The 25,713-nt window shown below is 40.9% G+C and overlaps 2 long non-coding RNA genes across 2 annotated transcripts; both read left to right on the forward strand.

Annotated features, from left to right (window-relative positions):
• The first annotated feature begins 11,511 nt into the window (after positions 1-11,511).
• LOC147361143 (uncharacterized) lies at positions 11,512-19,416 on the forward strand. The gene is made up of 2 exons (XR_015139830.1): positions 11,512-15,815; positions 19,198-19,416. It is a non-coding gene; the product is annotated as an uncharacterized LOC147361143 (long non-coding RNA).
• A 2,166-nt stretch (positions 19,417-21,582) lies between these two features.
• LOC147361144 (uncharacterized) lies at positions 21,583-25,218 on the forward strand. Its single transcript, XR_015139829.1, has 2 exons — positions 21,583-23,445; positions 25,143-25,218. It is a non-coding gene; the product is annotated as an uncharacterized LOC147361144 (long non-coding RNA).
• The last annotated feature ends 495 nt before the right edge of the window (positions 25,219-25,713 follow it).

Raw genomic sequence — 25,713 nt, forward strand, 5'->3', positions numbered from 1 at the left:
CTTAGGTAATCATAGTTTTACTCCTTTTTTTTTTTTTTTTAATCTAGGTCATTCCTTTAATCTTTACCTGCCATTCCAGAAGACATAGATAAGAAGTTAGAGTCGTTAGTGTGCTGTCTACAGGGAAAGAAGCAGTAAATCATGTGAATGCTCAAATAGGGTTGTAAAAAATTCATTTATTCTTACATGAAGGATAATTGCTTTCCAAAATTTTGTTGTTTTCTGAAAGGCATCAACAAGAATCAGTCATAGGTTCACCCAGGTCCCCTCCCTCCCAAATCCCCCTCCAATCTCCCTCTCCATCCCACCCTTCTAGATTGTTGCAGAGCCCCTCTTTGAGTTCCCTGAGTGATAGAGCAAATTCCCATTGGCTATCTATTTTACATATGGAATTGTAAGTTTTCATGTTACTCTTTCCATTCAATTCACCCTCTCCCCTCTTCCCCTTCCCCCGTGTCTCTAAGTCGGTTCTGTCTCTTTCTCCATTGCTGCCCTGCAAATAAATTGTCAGTACCATCTTTCTAGATTCCATACATGTGCATTAGTATATATTTATATTTCTCTTTCTGACTTACTTCACTATGTATAATAGGCTCTAGGTTCATCCAGGTGGATGAACTGACTCAAATGCATTCCTTTTTACAGCTGAGTAATGTTCCTTTGTATATATGTACCACCACTTCTTCATCCATTCATCTGTCAATGGCCATCTAGGTTGCTTCCATGTTCTAGCTATCATAAACAGCACTGCAGTGAACATCAGGGTGCATGTGTCTTTTTCCATTTTGGTTTCCACAGGGTGTACTCCTGGGAGTGGGATTGCTGGGGTATATGGTGGTTTTATTCCTAGTTTCTTAAGGAACCTGCATACCGTCTTCCATAGTGGTTGTATCAATTTACCTTGCTACCAGCAGTGCAAGAGGGTTCCATTTCCCCCACACCCTCTCTGGCATTCATTGTTTGTAGACTTTCTGATGATGGCCATTCTGACTGGTGTGAGGTGGTATCTCATTGTGGCTGAGCGGTAAAGACCTGCGTTCAGTGGGAGACCTGGATTTCCTCCCTGAGTCGAGAAGGAGGCCATGACAACCCACTCCAGTATTCTTGCCTGGAGAATCCAATGGCCAGGGAAGCCTGGAAGGCTTCAGTCTTAGGGTGGCACAGAGTTGAACATGACTGAAGCTACTAAGCAGCAACAGAGGTAGCAGACTTTTGGATGATGGCCATTCTGCCTGGTGTGAGGTGGTATCTCACTGTAGTTTTGATTTTCATTTCTATTTTGTTTTTTTTTTTTTTACCAAATTGATGTTGACAAGATAGTGCTTGAAGCTTGAAAATATTACTACATTTGGATTGTCAAGTTGATCTGCAAGGAACATTTCAAGAGAAGCAAAAGCATGGGAAATAGTAATAAATATGTGGGGCTAAAATAACAGCAGTTAGCTTTAGTGATGTTTTAGTAAGTGCAAACCATTTTGCATAGCTTAAGTAGCACGTGCAGAGTACCTTTATGGCAGCCATACTTGAAGTAACATAAAGTAACCGTGCCCAGTTTGAAGGTGGCAGCTATGGAAGGAGATAAGAAGGGCCTGGTCTCTTAGATGTGGCAGCCACTGCTTGGTGATGCAGTACCATGTTTGAATTCAGCATCCTGGTTCTGTCACATAGCAACTGTGGGATCTTGGCAACCCTGTCTTAACCAGGTTAAAACTAGGGTCTTTCTTCAAAAGGGATTAGGAACTCTTCATGCAACTCAGTGTTATCATTCATTCTAGCAGAGTATCTCTGAGATCCTTCCACAGAAGTATGTGGATCATTTACCTGGAACTTCTGGTCAAAGAGGAAAAAAGACATTAAATGGACAAGTAGAAGGTAAGAACTGTGTTTTACAGAAAAATGATTTGACAGAACGTTGATTGAAAATGGGAATGCTGATACATTCTAAGAGGCAAAGAAAATCACCTGTCAGATGGGTAGTGAGAAAAAAGATGAGAAAAGGAGGGCAATTATGTATCTTATCAGGTGTCTACCACAGAGTACATTGAGAATCCAGTTTAAGGAGCTAAATTATTAGTTCTTGGACTTACTTCGTGGTCCAATGTTTAAGACTTTGTCCGGTTAAGACTGTCCAATGCAGGTGGTGCAGTTTCGATCCCTGCTCAGGGAATTAAGATTCCATGTGACACATGACCAAAAACAAATGATTAGTTCTGTTTCAAGATACTCTACGACCTAAGGAAGGTCAAGAAATAAGAAGCAAGAGGGAATGAAGGATGAGAGAGACAGAGGGTACAGGGAGGAAATGAAGAAAAGGAAGCACAGGTCTGTGGGGGAAGGGGGCAATAAATAATGAAGGTCTTTAGATAAAGGGAGAGTATTTGACACGGACGATGAATTCAAAGTGAGCTTCTGGCACCAAAACTTGTCAGAAAAGAACAGCAAAGTTCTCACCTTTTCCTGTTTACTTGTTATTAGGAAGACGTTCAGAACTGCGGTCCCTGGGCATGCAGAGCAGTGTGTCATCCTCTGCCCGGAAGCATGGGCATAGGTGCTCAGCTGTAATGTGTGCAAATTGGTGTCATACGAAATGTTGCTGCTTTCCAGCATGGTGTCACGTGAGACAAAACCAGAGAGCAGGAAAGGAGAGAGCAGGGGGCGTGATGGAGAGACCAAGGAACCACAGCCTCATAGAGAGTCCACTGGAAGGTTTCCAACTTCTAATGCCATTTCAGTTTGGGGGGACATGTTCGCGTGAGGAAACAGAGGCTGAGATTTCAGGAGAATGAATTAAGTTGAAGTCATGTAGAAGCAGACTCCGTGTAGACCAGTGTTTCTCAAATTTTAATTAGTCTCTTGGGGACCATGTGTGAAGTGCACATGCTGAGCAGGAGGTCTGAGGTTCTGTGTTCCTAACAAGCTCTCTGAGTAGCAAGGGTGTAGCCGTGCATATAGAGAAACCTGGAAGAAGAGCATTGGATAGTGCAGGACAGAACAGGATCAAGGAAAAGCAGTATTTTGTGTTTCTTTCTGAGCGTGTTTATAGCCAGAGGGAAGCAAAGAGTTGAAGTAGCAGTTATAGGTGTAAGATACCATTGCTAAGCAAAGAGGGAGAAAGAAATGGTAGGTGTCAGGGAACATTTAACTTTAGGACTCCTGTATGTTGTTTTCTGTTTCTCATGAACCCTCTGTTCCTTATCAGTTCCTGGTATACAGGAACGAGTGGAGCGGCACGCTGTTCCCAGGACTGAGGTCATGGGACGGAATGCATACGTGGATTTCCTTCAGTAACTTCTACCCTACAGTAACACTGTTAGTCACGACCCTCTTACTCAAGATATGGATTGTCTTCTGGCTTTGTGATGATTGTTATTCTTTGTTATTCCCTTGGTAACGGTTGTTCTATGTCTGGTTTTTGTTCTTTCCTTAACTTTATTTTTTTGCCTAAACCTTCCTTCTATAACAATATATAAACTCACACAAACATGAATAATTCACCCTTGTTCCACTAGAGACTTGGGTCCCCCGTGTCCTTCTTTCTCTCTCTGGCTAGGTCTTTGGAGTATGGAGTCCTGCTGAGCTCACTTTCCTGCCCGGGCTTTCAAGACCTCCTTGAGAAGGATGCCCTATGTCTTAGTGAGGTGGTACTAGCCCTATTCTAGGGCTTTATTGGTTTTCCATTAACCCAGGGAATATTAGTCTCTCTCTTTTGCTTTCTTTTCGTTGACTCCGGTCCACCAGGCCCCAGTCTGTAAAGAAGACCACAGGTAGGGATGATCCATAGAAAGGATGTCAAGGGGGAAGATTTAAGTCCACAGATCCAGAGATTACCATTTAGAGAGGAGAGAATCTAGTGAAAGGACAAAGGGAGGAAAGGAAGGCCGTAGGGAGGGGAGTTTGGAGTTGATGAGGACACTTGAGAGAACTCCTTCTAGATGACTTCAGTGTATTTACCCTGAAAAGAGATAAGATCATTATTGCTCCAGAGAATCCTGGAGCTGGGAGGGGGTGCTAGAAGTGGGGGAAACTGCAGCCCCTCTGAGTAACTCTTAGGCATCAAAGATATATGTTGTACTGGTATTTGTTATTCAAATTGGATTAATTTGTAAAAGGAGGCATTGACTTTTTTTTTATAAAGATAGCTGATTCTTTGAAAGTTGTTTCATAGAAATCCTTTGAAGCATTAACATGATATACCAAACTAAACTAAATTTTGAAGCCAAACAGATTAATAGGGTTCATTCCCTAAATGTAGAAATACTTTTAATAAATACTATACTGATTTTGAAACATGCAAGATTTTTAATTTCTAATAATTCTTTGGCAATTAAATATATTATTTCTTTTTTGATAATTATATTTAAATATTGAGAATTTATTATACATTATTTCCTAGATGTGTCTTATATACCTTCCTGCATGCGTGGATTGAGAAACTTTAAGATGGCTAGACTAGAGGAGCCAGGACAAGTAGGCATTCCAGTAGCCCACATGGATATGGAAAAAAAAATGAATATTTTTATGAGCCATTTTTCTACAAGTGTATATCCAGGCTAATCAGTTCATTACTCTGTCTTTGATGAGAAATGAATTATACATTCTGGTGAACTGTCATCCCAGCTGTGCACTTCTTAAATGACTGGACAGATTGAAGAACATGATAAATACTTATCGTATAATGGTGGAAATGATAACTGCTGTGTTGCATTCAAGATGTGCTGTTGCATTTTACCATCAGCTTTCGCGTTTATGTTCTTGGGTTCATGACTTGCTGCTCTGATTCAGATCCACTTTCTCCTCATCAGTCAGCACGTTCACATTGGTCTGTGTGCACTTTAATGTTTTATAAAGCCATTGAAAACGTAATGTTACTTTTGAAATCTTAACTGCATGTTTTGGTGAACCTGTATTCCTGTTTTTTCTTCACTATCTTTAGTGGATTCCTATGTCTGTCTTACCAGTGTCCTAAGATCCCCCTAAAAACAAGACACTAAAACGGAATGTATTCAGTGCCAAGGCTGAGCGCGAGGATTCTGCTCGGTACTAACTCTGCATGAATGTACAGCTGGCTTTCATGTTTACATGTAATTAACTCTGTGTCCCTTTTTCCTCTTAGAGTCTCCTGGGAAATATCCTAACGTGAAGGTAAAAACTTTTATAATTTTATCTGAACTGTGGATTGTCTCCTATGTACATTATTTAGTAATCAACTTGTTTCCAAACCCCATTCAGCTAGCAGTCAGAATGAAAGATTCGGTTCTTAATAACACAGTCAGAATGAAGGATTTCCAAACATCCATTTCAGGTAAATTTTGCAGTACACAGTTAACTCTGGAAAGAGGGACACTGAACTATTTGAAATGCTCAGTCTTCATGCTTTTAACATTTTCTTTGCAAATTTAATTGAAGAATTGGACATACATAAGGCAAATGTTATTGTTGATACCTGTGATTTGAAACAAAAGATACAAGCATAAGAACAAGAATTTTTAAAATATAAGCTTCAACTCAAGACGTTTCTGTATATGTTTTGACACTCTGAAGTTCTCAGTTTGGAATCTCTATAATTCTCAGGAAATCTCAGAGATTAAATTTTAGACTCTAAGTTTTTTCCAGTGCCCCAAATGCTTGTTTGAACTCTAACCTTTCCGTTGAATAAAACTTCACTTGCTAATATGGCAGTTGTATTTCAGCTTGTAATTATTTCATTATAATGTTGTTACACAGATGAATGTAGGCCAATCAGGTGTTTTCATTAGCAGACTATGTGTGTGTGCATTTGTGTGTGTGTGCGTTTGTGTGTGTGGGTGTTTGTGGTGTCTTTGATTATTAGAAGTAGGGGAAGTAATCATACTTTAATGACTATTTGATAGACATAATCTTTTGAAACAGTGATTCTGACAGTTGTTGGCTTTAGGATCCTATTATACTTCTAAAAATTATTGAGAATTCCAAGGAACTTTTGTTTCTGTCTGTTGATGTTTACTATATGGAAGTTCAGTTGAGTTCAGTCGCTCAGTCGTGTCCGACTCTTTGCGACCCCATGGACTACAGCACACCAGGCTTCGCTGTCTATCAGAACTCCTGGAGTTTACTCAGACTCAAGTCCGTCGACTGGGTGATGCCATCCAACCATCTCATCTTTTGTCTTCCCCTTTTCCTCCTGCCTTCAGTCTTTGCCAGCATCAGGGTCTTTTCCAGTGAGTCAGTTCTTCACATCAGGTGCCCAAAGTATTGGAGTTTCAGCTTCAGCATCAGGACTGAATTCCCTTTGGATGGACTGGTTGGATCTCCTTGTAGCCCAAGGGACTCTCAAGAGTCTTCTTCAACACTACACTTCAAAAGCATCAATTCTTTGCTGTGCAGTTTTCTGTACAGTCCAACTCTCACACATATACATGACCACTGGAAAAACCATAGCTTTGACGAGACAGACTAATGTTGGCAAAGTAATGTGTCTGCTTTTTAATATGCTGTCAAGGTTGGTCATAGCTTTTCTTCCAAGGACCAAGAGTCTTTTAATTTCATGGGTGCAGTCACCATCTGCAATGATTTTGGAGACCCCCAAAATAAAGCCTGTCACTGTTTCCATTCTTTGCCCATCTATTTGCCACGAAGGAATGGGACCGGATGCATTGCTTAGTTTTTTGAATGTTGAGTTTTGAACCAACTTTTTCACTCTCCTCTTTCACTTTCATCCAAAGGCTCTTTAGTTCTTCTTCAATTTCTACTATAAGGGTGGTGTTATCTGTATATCTGTGGTTATTGATATTTCTCCCGGCTATCTTGATTTCAGCTTGTGCTTCACCCAGCCTGGAATTTTGCATGATGTACTCTGTGTATAAGTTAAATAAGCAGGGTGACAATATACAGCCTTGATGTACTCCTTTCCCTATTTGGAATCAGTCTGTTGTTCCATGTCCAGTTCTAACTGTTGCTTCTTGCCCTGCATACAGATTTCTCAGGAGGTAGGTCAGGTGGTCTGGTATTCTCATCTCTTTAAGAATTTTCCAGTTTGTTGTGATCCACAGAGTTAAAAGCTTTGGGGTGGTCAATAAAGCAGAAGTAGATGTTTTTCTGGAGCTCTTGCTTTTTTGATGATCCAGTGGATGTTGTCAGTTTGATCTCTGGTTCCTCTGTCTTTTCTAAATCCAGCTTGAATATCTGGAAGTTCACGTTTCATGTGCTATGGAGGGATGGCCTGGAGAATTTTGAGTATTACTTTGCTAGCGTGTGAGATGAGTGCAGTTGTGCGGTAGTTTGAGCATTCTTTGGCATTGCCTTTCGTTGGGATTGGAATGAAAACTGACCATTTCCAGTCCTGTAGCCACTGCTGAGATTTCCAGATTTGCTGGCATATTGAGTGCAGCACTTTCATAGCATCATCTGTTAGGATTTGAAATAGCTCAACTGCAATTCTATCACCTCCACTAGCTTTATTCGTAGTGATGCTTCCTAAGGCCCACTTGACTTCACATTCCAGGATGTCTAGCTCTAAGTAAAGGATCACACCATCGTGCTTATCTGGATCATGAAGATCTTTTCTATATAGTTTTTTTGTGTGTGTTCCTACCCCCTCTTCTTAATATCTTCTGTATCTATAGTTGCTGCTGCTGCTAAGTCACTTCAGTTGTGTCTGACTCTGTGTGACCCCACAGACGGCAGCCCACCAGGCTCCCCCATCCCTGGGATTCTCCACGCAAGAACACTGGAGTGGTTTGCCATTTCCTTCTCCAGTGCATGAAAGTGAAAAGTGAAAGTGAAGTCGCTCAGTCCTGTCCGACTCTGTGCGACCCAATGGACTGTAGCCCACCAGGCTCCTCCATCCATGGGATTTTCCAGGCAAGAGTACTGGAGTGGGGTGCCATTGCCTTCTCCGTCTGCATCTGTTAGGTCCATACTATTTCTTTCATTTATTGTGCCCATTTTTGCATGAAATGGTCCCTTGGTATCTCTTACTTTCTTGAGGAGATCTCTACTCTTTCCCGTTCTATTATTTTCCCCTATTTCTTTGCACTGATCACGGAGAAAGGTTTCCTTATCTCTCCTTGCTATTCTTTGGAACTCTGCATTTAAATGGGTATATCTTTCCTGTTCTCCCTTGCCTTTAGCTTCTCTTCTTTTCTCAGCTATTTGTAAGGCCTTGTCAGACAACCATTTTGCCTTTTTGCATTTCTTTTTCTCTGGGATGGTCTTGATCACTGCATTCTGTACAATGTCAGGAATCTCCATCCATAGATCTTCAGGCATTCTGTCTATCAAAACTAATCCCTTGAATCTATTTGCCACACCCACTGTATAATCCTAAGGGATTTGATTTAGGTCATAGATGGATGGTCTAGTGGTTTTCCCTCCTTTCTTCAATTTAAGTCTGAGTTTGGCAATAAGGAGTTCATGATCTAAGCCACAGTCAGCTCCTGGTCTTGTTTTTGCTGACTGTATAGAGCGTCTCCAAAGAATAGAATAGAATAGGCTGCAAAGAATAGAATCAGTCTGACCATCTGGTGATGTCCGTGTGTAGAGTCTTCTCTTGTGTTGTTGGAAGAGGGTGTTTGCTATGACAAGTACATTCTCTTGGCAAAGCTCTGTTCACCTTTGTCCTGCTTCATTCTGTACTCCAAGGCCAAGTTTACCTGTTACTCCAGGTATCTCGTGAATTCCTACTTGTACATTCGAGTCCCCTATATTGAAAAGAACTTTTTTTTGGTGTTAATTCTAGAAGGTCTTGTAGGTCATCATAGAACCATTCAACTTCAGCTTGTTCAGTGTTACTGGTCAGAGCATAGACTTGCATTACTGTGATATTGAATGGTTTGCCTTGGAAACGAACAGAGATCATTCTGTCATTTTTGAGATTGCATCCAAGTATGGCATTTGGGACTCTTGTTGACTGTAATGGCTACACCATTTCCTCTAAGGGATTCTTGCCCACAGTAGTAGACATAATGGTCTTCTAAGTTAAATTCACCCATTCCAGTCCATTTGGGGGCTTCCCTGGTAGCTCAGTCGGTAAAGAATCTACCTGCCATGCAGGAGACCCAAGTTCAAATGCTGGGTCAGGAAGATCTCCTGGGGAAGGAAATGGCAACCCACTCCAGCATTCTTGCTTGGAAAATCCTACCCCCAGAGGAGTCTGGCAAGCTACAAATAGCCCATGGGCTCAGAAGCATCAGACAGGACTTACAGACTAAAGCACAGACCAGTCCATTTTAGTTCACTGATTCCTAAAATGTTGATGTTCACTCTTGCCATCTCCTGCTTGACCGCTTCCAATTTGCCTTGATTCATGGACCTAATATTCCAGGTTCCTATGCAGTATTGCTCTTTACAGCCTTGGACTGGACTCCCATCACCAGTCACATCCACAGCTAGGTGTTGTTTTCGCTTTGGCTCGATCTCTTCATTCTTTCTGGATTTATTTCCCCACCGATCTCTAATAGCATATTGGACACCTACTGACCTGGGGAGTTCATTTTTCAGTGTCCTATCCTTTCGGCAAAAATACTGAAGTGGTTTGCCATTCCCTTTTCCAGTGGACCATGTTTTGTCAGAACGTTCCAGCATGACCCGTCTATCTTGGATGGCCCTTCACGGCATGGCTTGCTCATAATTCCACTGAGTTAGACAAGTCTATGGTCCATGTGATCAGTTTGGTTAGTTTTCTGTGATTGTGGTTTTCAGTCTGTCTGCCCTCTGATGGATAAGGAAAAGAGGCTTATGGAAACTTCCTGATGGGAGAGACTGACTGAGGGGGAAACTAGGTCTCGTTCTGATGGGCTGGGCCATGCTCAGTAAATCTTTAATCAGACTTTCTGTTGATGGGTGGGGCTGTGTTCCCTCCCTGTTGTTTGACCTGAGGCCAAACTATGGTGGAGGTAATGAAGATAAGGGCACCTCCTTCAACAGGTCCCATGCATGCACTGCTGCACTCAGTGCCCCTGACCCTGCAGCAGGCCACCGCCAACCATTGCCTCAGCCAGAGACTTCTGAAAAATAAAACTAAAAAATGTAAAAATACAGGCACACACAATCATAATGGCTAATTCCATTAGTCATTAGAGTTCTGATATCACATATCCTGTCTCTGGAGAACTCCTGTGTGCACTCAGAACATAATTGAGCATGGAAGTAACGTTTAGAGTTGTTGTGAAGAGTTTTGACCTCTTGGATCCCCTGGCCCAGTGGGTCTCTGGACTTCAGGGATTCTCAGGGCACACTACAGAACCACCATTTTAAACCATTGGCATGGTTGGATGTGAAATGATAAAGGGACCCTTGTGTTGACATGGGTTTAAAGTTTCATTTTTATATTTCTTGCTTGTTTCTTTGATTTCTCTTAAGAAATTTAGACCTGAGAGTTCCTTTTTTTTTTTTTAGCAAATATTTCTGTGTTGCGTTCATTCTTCCTTCATGGTGCTCTGTGCTCTTTAGATCCAGTGTGGTCCTAGACTTATCCTATTTTCACGTGGAAACAATTAGTCACCCACAAGACTATCATGTCTCATATAAGTTTATGATGTCTATCCAGGGCTTAAAAAATGAGTTCTGAAGATATCGATAATTTGAGGAAAGACACCTCATTGTAATTAAAGAAGTTGTCATTGGTGGTGGTGTTCAGTTGCTAAGTCGGGTCCAACTCTTTGTGAGCCCATGGACTGCAGCACGCTAGGCCTCCCTGTGCCTCATCGTCTCCCGGAGTTTGCTCGAGTTCATATCCATTCATCAGCGATGCTATCCCACCATCTCATCCTCTGCCATTCCCTTCTCCTCCTGCCCTCAATCTTTGCCAGCATCAGGGTCTTTTCCAGTGATTCAGCTCTTCACATCAGGTGCCCAAAGTATTGGCGCTTTAGTTTCAGCATCAGTTCTTCCAGTGAATATTCAGCATTGATTTCTCTTAGGATTGACTGGTTTGATCTCTTTGGTGTCCAAGGGACTCTCAGATGTCTTCTCTAGCACCACTCTTTGAAAGCATCAATTCTTTGGTGCTCAGCCTTCTTTATGGTCCAACTCTCACGTCTGTACATGACTAATGAAGAAACCATGGCTTTGGCTGTATGGACCTTTGTCAGCAAAGTGATGTCTTTGCTTTTTATGTTGTCTAGGTTTGTAACATTAATTAAAGTAGTAGCATTCATTAAAAGTATTTTTAAAACCATGGTCTCTAGAGCACACAGTATTATAAGGCATAATTAAGTGTAAAATAAGGTAGACATACATTTTCTTAATAATATATTTGTATGTTGAAAAATAGTCCTGTATGGGTGTAAGAGTTGGAGTATAAAGAAAGCTGAACGCAGAAGAATTGATGCTTTTGAACTGTAGTGTTGGAGAAGACTCTTGAGAGTCCCTTGGACTGCAAGGAGATCCAACCAGTCCATCCTAAAGGAAATCAGTCCTGGGTGTTCATTGGAAGGACTGATGTTGAAGCTGAAACTCCAATATTTTGGCCACCTGATGTATAGAGCTGACTCATTTGAAAAGACCCTGATGTTGGGAAAGATTGAGGGCAGGAGGAGAAGGGAACAACAGAGGATGAGATGGTTGGATGGAATCACTGACACAATAGACATGAGTTTGGGTAGACTCCAGGAGTTCAAAGATGAAGACTGCAGTGGTGTTCCCAGTAGGGAATTACTCAGTCAGCTATGCAAGTTGGAGCTGCCAGGAAACAGGAAGCAAAGAAGGTAATGCAGAAGCCCAGAGCACTCAGCTTTGGGCCACCTGGGCACAGCCTTATTGTCCTTCTGATGGTTCCAAATTAGATTTTGTGGCAAAGTCTACCTTGTGCTGACTCCTTTTATGCAACCTGCAGCCAATCAGTACCTCTTAGCAAGGTGTTTGCATTCTCCCTCTGATCACAGTAATACAATAAATAACAAAGAGAGTTAGGAAAAAGTAAGTTCGTTCAGGCTGGTATTTAGCATATGAAAGGTTGTTGTTGAATCACGCGAATACACCGGGACTCTTGGCCCCCGGAGGAGAAGAATTCAATCCGGGGCCAGAGACGAGGCTTGATTGCTCGGAGCATTTGTGTAATAAAGTTTTATTAAAGTATAAAGGAGATAGAGAAAGCTTCTGACATAGGCATCAGAAGGGGGCAGAAAGAGTACCCGCCTGCTAGTCTTCAGCTGGATGTTATATAGTCACTAGCAGTCTGTTAATGAAAGAAAGGAATGTCTTAAAATTCAGAATGGCACCAGGCCCCTCACCCATAAGATGCATTTTGGGATAGTCTTGGTGCCAAATGGTTTATCCTGGGCCATAAAATGATTAACTTGAATCTTGAAGAAGGACAGATCACCATACAAATAGTTTCATTTATATAGATTAGGGGAACAATATCCATACTGGTTTGTCAAGTAGGTTCTGGGCCAAGAGGCGGAACCGACTTGGAGACAGAGTTTGGGGTAAAGGCATAGTACATTAGCATAGCTTAAGATGAACATTTCCATAAGAAAAAGGCATTGGTCATCTCTAGGCTCAAGAATAGCTAACTTCAGGCGAAACCAGGTGTCATTATGGCAACACAGTATTTTAAGAGAAACCTTCCTTTAAATTTGTATAGAGAAGGAAACAATAGTGCTAGTTTGTTTCCTCCTGCCGCTTAAGAGAGATAAAAATGTCTGACACTTGCAGGCTATTTCCTCCATTTGGAGAACCCTGGCCTTCCTGCCTGTTACCCTCTCACATATACCTGAGAGTGGGTAGCAGGATTATGTTTAGAACTCTGGGACTAGTTGGGAGACTAGGTAGCCATCTAGAGACTGCCTTCTCAAAACGGGACTTCATAGCAATGTTTTATATGGCTGTCAATTCATAAGCATTAGTTATGATTATATTCAGTATAACTGCAAAAGCAACTCTGATACCAAATACTAAAATATTTCTTGTGTTTTCTGTGACTTTGTATTTTTTAGAAATGGCTTTCCCAGTGGGAATGGGAGTCATGGGAAATTTGCTACCTAGTACCTCCTTCTCAGCTGTGTCCACATAGTATATCGACTTGTTTTAGTATTTGTAATGAATTAAGAGTTCACAAGGGAGGTTGGTATAAAGGAGTGCTGTATCATTGAAAAGCAGTATATAGCAAGTCAATTCTGATTCTACTAGGACGCCCAGTCTATTGAGTAACCACATCTAATAATGTGTTGTCCATAAATACTAATTAATTTAGCACCGTTAATCAGTCATACGGTCAGGGCTATGGTAAGAAATCATCCACTGTTTCTTTTTTCATTCCTGTACTTTTTTCTTTTCTATCCTCACCTTGCATTTACAGAATATTCTCAGTTATCTCCTAGAATAGTGACTACAGGCTCTAAACTCAACCTGTTTGTCTATTTTTCTTTTAATCTATACAACTGAGTCTTTGCTCTTGTTTTTCCATGAGCTTGGTAGGTCCGGGAAAAACAAATTCAAATAAAATGCCTACATGAGTCCCTTCAACACTGGACAATGTGAAATAGGAAAACTACAAAATAGATAGAAGCCACTTCAGTCAGTTCATGTTGATCATTTTCTTCTCAGTCAATACATTTTATAAAACAACGAGCAGTACCTACTCCTTCAGGGTCCCTGGATTTGTACATTCATTGGTTTCTTAAAGATTTATTCTATACTGTACCCTGAAAGTTTTATATCCTAAATATTTCTGTAAACACTCCCTCAGTTCAGGGCCTGTGTCATCTTTTTGTTCCCAGTATTAATGCCTTCAGATTCGTCTTCCTCCGGTTATTCGTATGCCCTTCAGATTCCTCCCTCCCATGGTGTTTAGAGTCACCAATCTCAAAAGCACACGTGACCATGAGGCACTCTGAGTCACGTTAATGTCTAGACCTCTTAAAGCACCGCTGATGCTCTCACAGTCTGACTTCTGCCTGACCCTCTGTCTCTAGCCCTTTCAGTCCTTTGCTCTAGAATTCTGAACTGCTGCTGGCACCCTCGTCACTTGTCCCTGTTGTTGTTCAGTCGCTCAGTCCTGTCTGATTCTATGCGGCCCCATGGACCGCAGCACACCAGGCTTCCCTGTCCTTCACCATCTCCCAGCACTTGCTCAACTCACGTTCATGGAGTCGGTGATGCCATCCAACCATCTCATCCTCTGTCATCCCCTCTTCCTCCCGACTTCAACCTTTCCCAGCATCAGGTTTCTAATGAGTCAGCTCTTCGAATCCAGTGGCCAAAGTACTGGAGCTTCAGTGCCAGTGTCAGTCTTTCCAATGAATGTTCAGAACTGATTTTGTTTAGGATTGACTGGTTGGATCTCCTTGTGGTCCAAGGGACTGTCATGAGTCTTTTCGAACACCACAGTTGAAAAGCATCAGTTCTTTGGTGCTCAGTCTTCTTTTTGGTCCAACTCTCACATCCATACATGACTACTGTAAAAGCCTTTGCTTTGATTAGACGGACCTTTGTCTGCAAAGTAACGTCTCTGCTTTTTGATACACTAAGTCTGTCATACCTTTTCTTCCAATGAGCAGGTGTCCTTTAATTTCATGACTGCAGTCACCATCTGCATTTCTTTTGGAGCCCAAGAGAATAAAGTCTGTTTCTGTTCTCATTGTTTCCTATCTCTTTGCCACGAAGTGATGGAACCGGATGCCATGACTTTCGTCAGTCCCATCCCTTCACTTTGGACAGATATCTACCCTGTGGTGTGTGTGCTTCTCTCCCCATCTTGCTACAGCATGAAATGCTCTCCCTCTCGTGCCCTCTGTTCCCTTGAACTGTGTAAGTCTGCACTCAGGCATTATCTCTAGAAAAGCCATCCCTGACACCTTTTTCTACATTTTTCGTTAAACTCTGGTATCTAGTACTGAGTGGAAACCTGAGAAATAATGATTGAATAAGAGAAACTGGGGCTCTGTATCAACCTAGAGGGATGGGATGGGGAGGGAGATGAGAAGGAGGTTCAAAAGGGGCGATATATGTGTACCTATGGCTCATTCATGTTGGGGTTTGGCAGAAAACAACAAAATTCTGTAAAGCAGTTATCCTTCAATAAAAAAATAAATTTAAAAAAATGCTGTATATACTGAGGTGACTTTTAAGAGCTTGTCCTCTGCAGTCTAGGAGCCAAGAGGAGAGACATGTAAAGAAATAATTTACAGTCCAGATCTATATCTATCAGTAGGAAAATCTAGAAAGATACACTAGAAAAATCTTTAAAGTACTAAGGTAGCTACAAGGAAAGGCATACCTCTTTATCAGGGGAAAGATGGCAGTAATTAAAGACAACTTCACAAAGCAGGTTGAGCGTTAAAAGATGAAAAGTAATTTGTCAGAAGAGTAGAGGGAAGCCTTTCAGATGAAGGAACTGATAAAAGCTAAAAAGTAAGAGGAATTTTGTAAACCATGAATAATGTTGCAGTTGATGCTTGGCACATTGTTAAAAAGGTCTGTTATGAAGTAGAGAAGAGAATATATGGTGACTTTATATGTCTGTCCTGTATTTTGTTTGGTTTCTGATTGTTTTGTTCACTGATGTTTGGATCAATCTGTGACTGAATCTTTGAGCTGTTTGTGTGCCTGTAACCTGGTGACATCTGGTATTTCCCAAATGGTTTGTGGAAGTTTTTAGGTCATTGGAAGTAGTTCTTAAAGAAGTAAATATTCAGCTGAAGATTAAGATTGATTTAATCTATCATTCCATACAATATTTTAGATCTATGTTTTAAATGAGGATTATGTCTTTTATCTAAACATTCTAAGTAATTTTAACTAAACATGTAGATCTGTCAAGAGAACTAGACTTGGAAATGATAACAGAGGAAAAACAAGGAAAACTTGATGAAGATGAGAATAACCATGCACAGGTATGTAAAACTGTAAATTTCAATTTCTGGTGTAGTGCTGTATAAGAAAAAGTGATCAAACAAGGCAAATTAGAATGGAAAGATAAGTTAAAACCCATCACAAGTGAGTTAAAGTGGAAGTTCAGTGAAATTTTGTGAGGAATACCAAATTACTGCTTCTCATGAGGAAGATCCACTATGTGATAAGCCTTAAGAAGGAACAAACCAAAAGGAAATATCTCCTAATCTCACAAATAATATACCTGATTGTGAGGAAAAAGATGCATTTGGAGTATCTGTCTCTCTAGTATTCCAAGCATTTCCTGAACAAAAAGAACCCAGTCTCAAAAATGTTTTTCTGTGGTCTGTAAATTCTGGGTCCCTTGGATAGACTTGTTGTTCATCTTCAAAGCTTTGTTTCCCTGAAAATAAAGTAGACTTTGAAAATTATCAACTAGACATTGAACATGTGTTTATGAAAATTGAGCAGAGTTTTTATAATGATACAGAAAATAAAAAAGTAGGGGAGCCAGTAGTTACATTCGAAGTGAAAGACCAAGAGATTGATATGCAAATGTCACAAAATATGAGGCAAGATCCCACTAATCAGAAATTAGACACGGGACAGGCATGTCAGTCTAGTCTGTGGCTTGTCTACCCTGGTAAGATTAAACATATAATTCAAATAAAAATTCACGTTCCCCTTGCTGTTGTTAGAATACTGATCTGAAAAATAAAGCAATACAGGACTGGTTCCAGAAGCCACTGCATGCGGATAATTGCAGCGCTAGTGACAATAAAACCATGGAACCCGAATTAGAAAATGGGAATTCTTCTCCACCTAATAGTCATGGCGCATCTGCAGTGTATGTAAATGAAGGATTAGAGAAGGATATACAGAGGTTTAAGAAGGAAATAGACATGTTACAAGTAGAGTTGCTGGCTCTGGAAAAAGAGAAAAATTCAACTTCCAAAAGAGATGCAGGCTCATTTATTCTTGTTTTGGTTTTACTCTTTCTTGAAGATTTGGTCCTTTTTGATTTTCTACTAACGAATAAAGCGGGGTCATCCAAAGAGGTAATTGTGTAGAAATCGATTATTATCTCAATAACAGGAATTCAGGAAACTATTTTCATGGCTTTTGTCCTTCAGTCAATTCTAACATCTAATTGTTCTCCATCAGTCTTCATATCGGAGAAGGCAATGGCACCCCACTCCAGTACTGTTGCCTGGAAAATCCCATGGACTGAGGAGCCTGGTAGGCTGCAGTCCATGGGGCCTCTAAGAGTCGGACACGACTGAGCGACTTCACTTTCACTTTTCACTTTCATGCATTGGAGAAGGAAATGGCAACCCACTCCAGTGTTCTTGCCTGGAGAATCCCAGGGATGGGGGAGCCTGGTGGCTGCCGTCTATGGGGTCACAGAGTCGTACATGACTGAAGCGACTTAGCAGTAGCAGCAGTCTTCATATGGACTGGGAAACTCATTTAGCTATGTACCACGTGGTCTTCTGAGCCAGAATAAGCACCAAGGAAATTGCTTAAGAAGAATAATCAGCTAGGGTTTTGTGCCTTGTTTTCCCCTTTAACTCTGTTGGGTTAAATATGTTATATTTCCATAGAATGGGAAGAAAGCACTCACTGAGAGATGGGACATGAACATGTGTTCCCTCTAATCTCTTCATTGTGGTTGAATACGTGTGATCTTCTCTGCTTTCTGCAATCGCTGGGCACTTAGATTTCCAGCATGGCCGCTTCAGGATCTTTTTAATAACAAAAACCTGTGCTCCCACATATGCTTTAATCAGCACTCTCAAATGTGTCTTTTGAGACAGACCTTTCCATTATGTTGTTTACTAAAATGTAGAAGTTTTGACATGTGTGATTTTGTTACATAGGTTGTGTGTGTGTGTGTGTGTATGTGTGTGTGTGCGTGTGTGTGAAAGTTGCTCAGTCAGGTCCAACTCTTTGCAAACCCTTGGACTGTAGCCTGCCAGGCTCCTCTGTCCATGGAATTCCCCAGGCCAGAAAGAATACCAGAGTGGCTAGCTGTTCCCTTCTCCAGGGGATCTTCCTAACCCAGGGATCAAACCCAGGTTTCCCACATTGAAGGTGGATTCTTTAATGTTTGAGCCACCAGGGAAGCCCATAGGTAGTATAAACCCTGAGCAAAAAAGGAAAAAAAAAAAAAATTAAGTGTTTACCTACAGAGGAGAAGACTGAGTTCTGAGATGCTGTGAGATTTTTCTTCTTCAGTAATAGGTTTTGAAAAATTGTTTTTGCTCTTTTGTGTAAGAGATGCTTTGACTGAGTTTGAACAACAGACAAAAAGACAAAACAAAACAAAACAACTCTATGTGTTCTCCTGTTAAAAAAGAAAAAAAAAGGAGATGATCCCTACCCACAACTAAGGCATTGAGTTACTGTGCCAAAGTCATGCTTTTAACTTATCTGATTAATCTGATGAATTCATTTGGTAATACATAACATTCAATGTTCCAGAATTGTATCATCTCTTTTGGTGCCATAAAATGCTAGGGAGTGCCAGTTTAGGGGCCTTAAACAAAACCTTGAACATTTTTTGATATTATTGCTGTTTTTGGTAAATAGTGGGGCAATGCTGCTGCTGCTACTGCTAAGTCGCTTCAGTCGTGTCTGACTCTGTGCGACCCCATAGATGGCAGCCCACCAGGCTCCCCCATCCCTAGGATTCTCCAGGCAAGAACACTGGAGTGGGTTGCCGTTTCCTTCTCTATTAGGTAATTATATCTATATCCTCTAGCTGTAAGGTTTGACAGTTATTGCATGTGGAATTTAGAAGCATTACTTATATTCCAGAATTCCACACTAACTAACAACTCCTCAGTTTCATTCTGCTCCTTGTGTTTTGGTAAACTCTGGTTCATTTAAGGTAGTGAACACCATCACTTTTTTGCGATCTCCCGGATCCAAGTGAAAAAAGAATTATAAAAGGCAGAGGGGAAAGAACAGCTTTAGTGCAGAGAGAAGAATGTTTCCTTTCTGAGGCGCGAAGGTGTCACATCCTCTCCATCCGGCTGTTTAATGGAAAATCCAGGTGGTAAAGACCAAAGAGGACAGATTTTGTGTCTTTGTCTTTTTATTTCTCTGTCTCTGCCAGTCAGATGGGGAAGACTGAATATGAATAATTGCATCTTATTAAGAACGCCATTTTTGAAATTTTGGGAATTTTGATTCTTTTCCTCAAACAGAAATGAGCAGATTTTACAAAGATTTCAGTGACTTGTAAGTGATAAAATAAACACAAAAATATTTTTATCACTTAAGTTCAGGGCAAACATTGAGTCAAATAATAAAATTGAAAACAAAGATCTTTATAATCAATACACAGCAGTTATTCTTAGTGTCAAACTTCCATTAAAGGTTGAAGAAGAAAAGAAGCACAAAAGCAGTGAAGTGGAAGTATCAGAGAACATATGCGATGCTGCTGATGAGAGTGGATTGTTTCAGCAGAGAAAGCATGGAGGAAACAGCAACCAGGAGTTTCCTGCTATGCAGAATGAGGGTTCTGATAGGTAATCCTGTATCAATATTTAGCAGCACGTCCCTTCTTATGTTCCTATAAAATAATTTCTAACTTGAGCTAATGTTTGCGATGTACAGATTTTATATTTTACTAGAGATATGGTTATTTTTAATACTCTTGTCCTTTAGCCTTATTACTAGAGTTCCTTTGTTAACATACCACCATGGTACATATTAGAGTATTCTGGATTTGACTGCATATTTGCCTTAATCAGTGTGTTGTATATTTAAATGCGTTTTGTCACTGATGAGCATCCTTTCATTTCAGTCTGAGGGCTCCTCTCAGCGTTTCTCATGAGGCGGGACTAGTGGTGATGGACTCCTCAGGTTTGCTTTGTCTGGGACGGTTTTTATTTCTTTCATTTCTGAAAGACAGCTTTTCTGGAAAGAGTCCCTTGGCTGGCAGGCTTTTCTCTCCTAGCACTTTGAGTGTGTCCATGGAGGAGGCCAGATTGCTGATGGTGGCGGGAGACCCCATGAGGCGTCGGTCTTTCAGCCGTGAGGCTGCTGTCGCCGCATCATGCGGGTGGTTTAAAAGTGAGCTCTCCTCCCCTGGCCAAATATTTCCTTGGTTTCTTCTTTCATGGTATATGTGCCTCATGTCACTTAAAATACCACCTAAATTAAGTGTGGCTTTTTTCTGTGAATTCTCTTTTTCATTTATTTTTGGCTGCCCTGGGTCTTTGCCGCCGCAGTGCTTGGGCTTCTCAGTGTGGTGGCTTCTCTCAGTGCTGAGCGTGGGCTCTGGGGTGCTGGCCTCAGTAGCCATGGAGCATGGTTTAGTTGCCCCGTGGTATGCGGGATCTCCCCTGACCAGGACTGGAACGCCTGCCCCCTTATTGGCAGGTGGACTCCTAAGCACTGGACCACCAGGGAAGTCCCTAAATTCACCATTATTATATTTAGTAGCAAAATAAAAAAATATAGTGTAAATCTACTTATGGCTCCCACGTCTAAGAGTCAAGGCGCTTAGCCAGGGGACTCCAGGTTTGCAGTGTAGCCCTTGAGGTTCTTCTCAGTGTCTTTCCAGATGCATCTCTCTCCTTTCTTCCATGTATTTTGTGCTCTTCCTTCCAGGTTCCTCGGAAACAACCCAGATGCCCTGTGCCTGATGTTTGTGCTCACACTCGAATCTCCAAGTAGAATGATTTTCTCCCTTTTCTGTTTCTCATGACCTCCTCTCTTCACTTCTTCTGCAAATCCTTCCTTATTTCACTTGTCACTTTCATATGTCAACTTTTATGTATCATATTGTATCATAATCACATCTGTGTTTGAAGGAAGAATTTGTTTTCTTGCATATGGTTGGTACTCTATAACTGTATTGTGAATTAATCAATGACTTAAGATGGGTAAGAGTTGGAATTTTATAAGAATTGGGTTTTTTTTATTCTTTATCAGTTGAATTATCAGAAAACATTGGCTTTTTTGTGGACTTTTTAAAGTAGCGATCCTGGTGTACATAGGAAGGGAGTAAAGAAAAAGAACGATGACAAATGGACACCGGAAGAATGTGTGATTGCACCAATATTTGAAAAGACCGATTCACTGACTGGTGGTATGCTGCACGTGAATGATGACGGCACTTTAAGGGAAGTGGATCAGGGTGATGACAGGTACATTCTCCAGAATCCTTGTTTGTAGGGGAAGAAATGTTAGCACTGAATACTTCTTCTGGAAATACAGCAGCATTATACAGTGCTCAGGCCAAGACAAGAGATTGCTCAACTCTAGTGGACGAACCCTGCTGAAAGGTTGAGGTGAGGACCAGTGCCTTTGGCCGGAAGTCATTTCAGTAAATAGTCCCCTTGGAAGCTGGACTGTAACGAATACACGAAAACATTCAGTAGGGAATGTTATTGGGACAAGCAATGAAGAACTGGATGGTAACTGAAGAGGAATGTGGAGTTCACAGGTGTTTCTTGTTTTATGCTAAGAAGGGAGCTTCTAGAGTATGTATGCTGTTGGAGGGAGAAGGCAATGGCACCCCACTCCAGTACTCTTGCCTAGCAAATCCCATGGATGGAGGAGCCCCTGGGCTGCAGTCCATGGTGTTGCTAGGAGTCAGACACGACTGAATGACTTCACTTTCACTTTTCACTTTCATGCATGGGAGAAGGAAATGGCAACCCACTCCAGTGTTCTTGCCTGGAGAATCCCAGGGACTGGGGAGCCTGGTGGGCTGCCATCTATGGGGTTGCACAGAGTCAGACACGACTGAAGTGACTTAGCAGTAGCAGCAGCATGCTATTGGAAATGAGCCAGCAGAGGGCGTGTTTATTTAGTTTAGTCTTGTTTGCATTTCCAATACTAGAAAGCTTATTGATTGTATGACATTATCTTTAAACTATTACAGTAAACTAATTGTACGTAATACTTCTGTTCATGTATAGTTTTATGGTAAGGGCTTGTTCATTGGTTCCGAAGTGTAGTATTCCTATGTAATGGAATATGCAGATGATTGCTTAAGTTAATTCTATCATATATAGATTTTCAAAAATTACATAATTGTGAATTTACACACACTTAGGCTATACTGAATAGGATATGGTCATTCCTTGATGATTCTAGTTGATAGTAACATGGTGAGTAGCTATGATTTTGTAAGGTGCTCTGAAATATCACATCATATTAACTTCATAGTTGTTTATAGATTCCAGGGAAAAGGGGAAGATTTTGTTTATATTCAACAGAAAAACATTATTAGCAGTCTTTCACAAATTATTCCTTTTGCGTGATAAAGATCTAAATGACAGAACCCGTGCTTCCTTTACTAAGCATGTCATTAACACATATTGTGTGCTCAATACATCTATGTCAGATGCATGAAGAAACAGCAGAATGGGTGAATGAAGGCCTATTGATGAATTTCTTTACAGAAAACAAAACTGTATTGACAGTAGATTTGCAGGCTTGCCTACCTCTGAAGTCTTTAATTTTTGAGAAATATGTTTTAAGATTCAGAAATCATTATTTATAGCTATAGCTAGATCTGAAATAATCCTATAGATTCATTTGCTATCGTATTACTTAAAAAGGCTTTTCAATATTACTTTCTCCGCATACTTTGGAAGAGCCGTGTTGAAGCCAGACTTCCTGGGTTTGAATTCTGGGTCTGTTGGTGACATGCTGAGTGGGCCTGGGCACGTTCCTCAGCCTTTGTGTGCTCCATTTCTTCCTGTACCCATCTCCCAGAATGACTGTGGGGATGAAAATGCCTTTAGGACATGGCAAGTGCTTCTAATAATGCATGGCTGATGCATACGACGTCCTCAAAAGCTAATAGCCTGGTTATTCAAATGGGTTTCTTTCTTAGAAGAACTGAAGGAATACCTCCCAGATAGGTTGTATTGCTTAAAAGTTAGCTCTTATGGAAAAGGACAGGTGCAAAAACACTGGTATAGTTTCCTATCATACAACGCAAGTAACTTTATGTTTTTGCTTTTCCTTGGATCTAACTTTAATACTTTATTAATATTACTGATATATTTTCTGTGTCCTTTAATGCTGCTCTTATTTATTTCTGCATCCTTTATAGACAATTACTTGCCAATGCAAAGAGTTTATATGAAAAAGTTTAGGTATTGTTTGTATTTTTGAATATTTAATATTAGCCTGAAAAGAATCATTTGTTCTTTTAGGCCTGCAAGGAAAACACCGTATGGAAAGAAGAAGGTATAGTAAAAAAATGAACTTTCAAAAACATTATCCTTGTCGAAAATACTCTGTCACAGGAGTAGTGGTAAAATAGGAAATCTTCCTTTGTTGTAGAGAAGTTTACCTTGAACACATCATTCAGAAACACTGTTGCTAAAGTTATGCTTTTGATAAAAATCTCTTCTTTTAAGAAATGTCTGTTTTTGTTTTGTACAGAGTTTTATCACCTCTGTACACTTGGTATATTTACACATATTTTAAGGACATTGTGAAACAGTATTGTTTACATGTAGGTCAAAGAACAAATTAATTATGTGAATGACCTGGATGACTTAACTCAGTCGTCTGAGACTGTTTCTGAGGATGGCGATGGGCTTTACTCTACGAATTCCCCGTTGGAAGTAGAACCTCTCGACGCGGGGCGTAAAGGTAGGCCCGCAGTGTAAATGTTAACAGAAAGCCTGTCTGTGTGTCGAGGAGTGATATATGCACACCTTGTCAGTCTGCTCTAGAGCCAGGGATATGCTACGGTGCTGTGCATCCCAGAAGTTTGTTTTGCGTTAAAAGGACATGAACATGAGTGTATACTCTGAGCCACAGGCCTATGATCCTTCTCACTCACTGTACCTTCTGTTGACTCTTCTTTCCTGTGCCCCCACCCACGGTCAGGTCAGCATCATTTTCCTCCTAGAGTCTCTGAAATAATCTCAGGACTTCTTTCCCTGCCACTCCACCTGGCAGAACCTCGGTCTGCACAGCAACTGTAATTATTGCCTATTTGTAAACATTCAGGTCTCATCATCCTACCCCCTTGCTTCAAGCCCAACTGTTGCCTCTCTTTGCTGCGTGGTTAAAGGTCACAATTGTGTGGTTCCATCTGGTTTGAGTTTTCACCCTTCTTTCTACATGAATTCTAGAATCAGCTTGTCAGTTCCCTAAAATGTCTGCTGGTCTTAACATTTTCATTTTCTTTCAGTTCAAAATACTTTGTTATTTTCTCTTTTCATTACCTCTTTGATCCAAGGGTTATTTAGATCCGTGTGACTTAGTTTCCAAATATTGAGAGTTTTCCAGAGATCCTTCTGTGCTCTTGCTTCTCATGATGTGTTAGGTGCATCCAGAGGGGCCCTGGGGCTATGGCTGATTATTTCCTGCCTTGGAGGCCAGACCTTGCTGACTACCCTGTTCATTCTGCTGGTACCTAGGAGTTTTTCCAGCCTGGCTCATGAGAATAGATAGAATTCCTGGGACTGAGTGAGCACCAGTCACAGGTTCCTGTAGTCTTTTCAGATGGTTTCTCCTGGTCTCAGGTGGTTTCTCCCAGATGAGCACTGTTCATTCCTCTGCTGAATACCTGAGGGGCTCCTCCTCAGATCTCCAGGGTCCTTTTTCTCTCTGTCCCACTCTCTCCTCTCCCGGTTCTGATCTGTGATCTCTGCCCACTTTGGTTTCACCAGACTGTCAGCTTCATCACCTCCTGTCAGGGAGTCTGGCTGACTCAGTTTCTGTTCCTTCTCCCCATGTTGGGGCCTAGAAATTCTCTCCAGGCGGTGAGCTGGGGCGTTCCTTAGGCTAACCTGGTGTGTTTCCGGGATCATTGTCCTTCATTCCCTGAAGTCCTTTGTCATGAAATCATTGTTTAATGTATTTTGTCGGTGTTGTTTTTGCTCGCTCCACTCAGGAAGGTAAATCAGTAGCTGTTCACTCTGTCTTGGTTAAAAACATATGGCAGCTGGAGACTGTCCACAGGGTTGTTCTTCCTACTCCACTTACTACTTCCTGCTCATCCTTCATTTCTCAGTGTGACAGCTCTTCCCCAGGGAAATCTTTCCTGGACCCAGTCTATGTCAAGTTCTGTTATGTGATCATAGAACTCTCTTTTCTTAGAGTATCTATCTGAGTTCATAATTATTTTTTTTGTTTTTCTCTTCTACTAGACTTCAAGCTAAACAAGAGCCAGGGGCATCTGTTTTATCTGCAGAGCTTAGAATAATGTCTTCCAATTATAGACACTTAATACTTGTTCAGTGTGTGGATGAGTGAACGTGAAAGGCACAGTCCTTTATATGCAAAAATTACTCACATAATTTTTTTTTGTTTCTGTCTTTGTTTTCTTCATTATGCAGATTCTGTTGGCTTGTTGAAAATTCAAGATACAGTTCTTTCGCATGAAAGATTAGTAAGTTTTCAAAGAAGCCAAAGAAGCCATTGTGAACTACTTAGAGGAGAATTTTACAGAATGAAAAGTAAGGTTCGTGGGCTACAGAAAGAGCTGTCAGAAACCAAAGAAGTGAAATCACAGTTAGAGCATCAGAAAGTGGAGTGGGAACGAGAGCTCGGCAGCTTGAGGTACTGTATATCTTGCTTTTAAAGAAATATGTGAACTATTGTTTCCTTTAATACTGCAGAGACGTAGACGTGTTATAAGGACTAACTTATCCTCTAGGATTTTACAGGGGAGAAAGTGTCACTAGTATTGTGGAGTGTGAAATTCTTGGAAATAATATGGCAGGTTCTTAACAGTGAATGCTTCTAATAATGTATGTTTTTCCAAATCATCATTTTCATGACTATAAAGAAGTCCACCATAATGGAAACCTTATTAATTATTTAGCAAATTGACTTTCGGTTGTTTTTCACTTTTCTGTATTCTATTTAATATTGCAAGGAACACCTTTTCTATAAATTCATTTCTAC

Source organism: Bos grunniens, chromosome 13, assembly GCF_055505025.1.
Source record: "Bos grunniens cultivar Pamir isolate PY7600 chromosome 13, Bosgru_T2T1.0, whole genome shotgun sequence".
In the NCBI taxonomy this organism is placed as follows: Eukaryota; Metazoa; Chordata; class Mammalia; order Artiodactyla; family Bovidae; genus Bos; species Bos grunniens.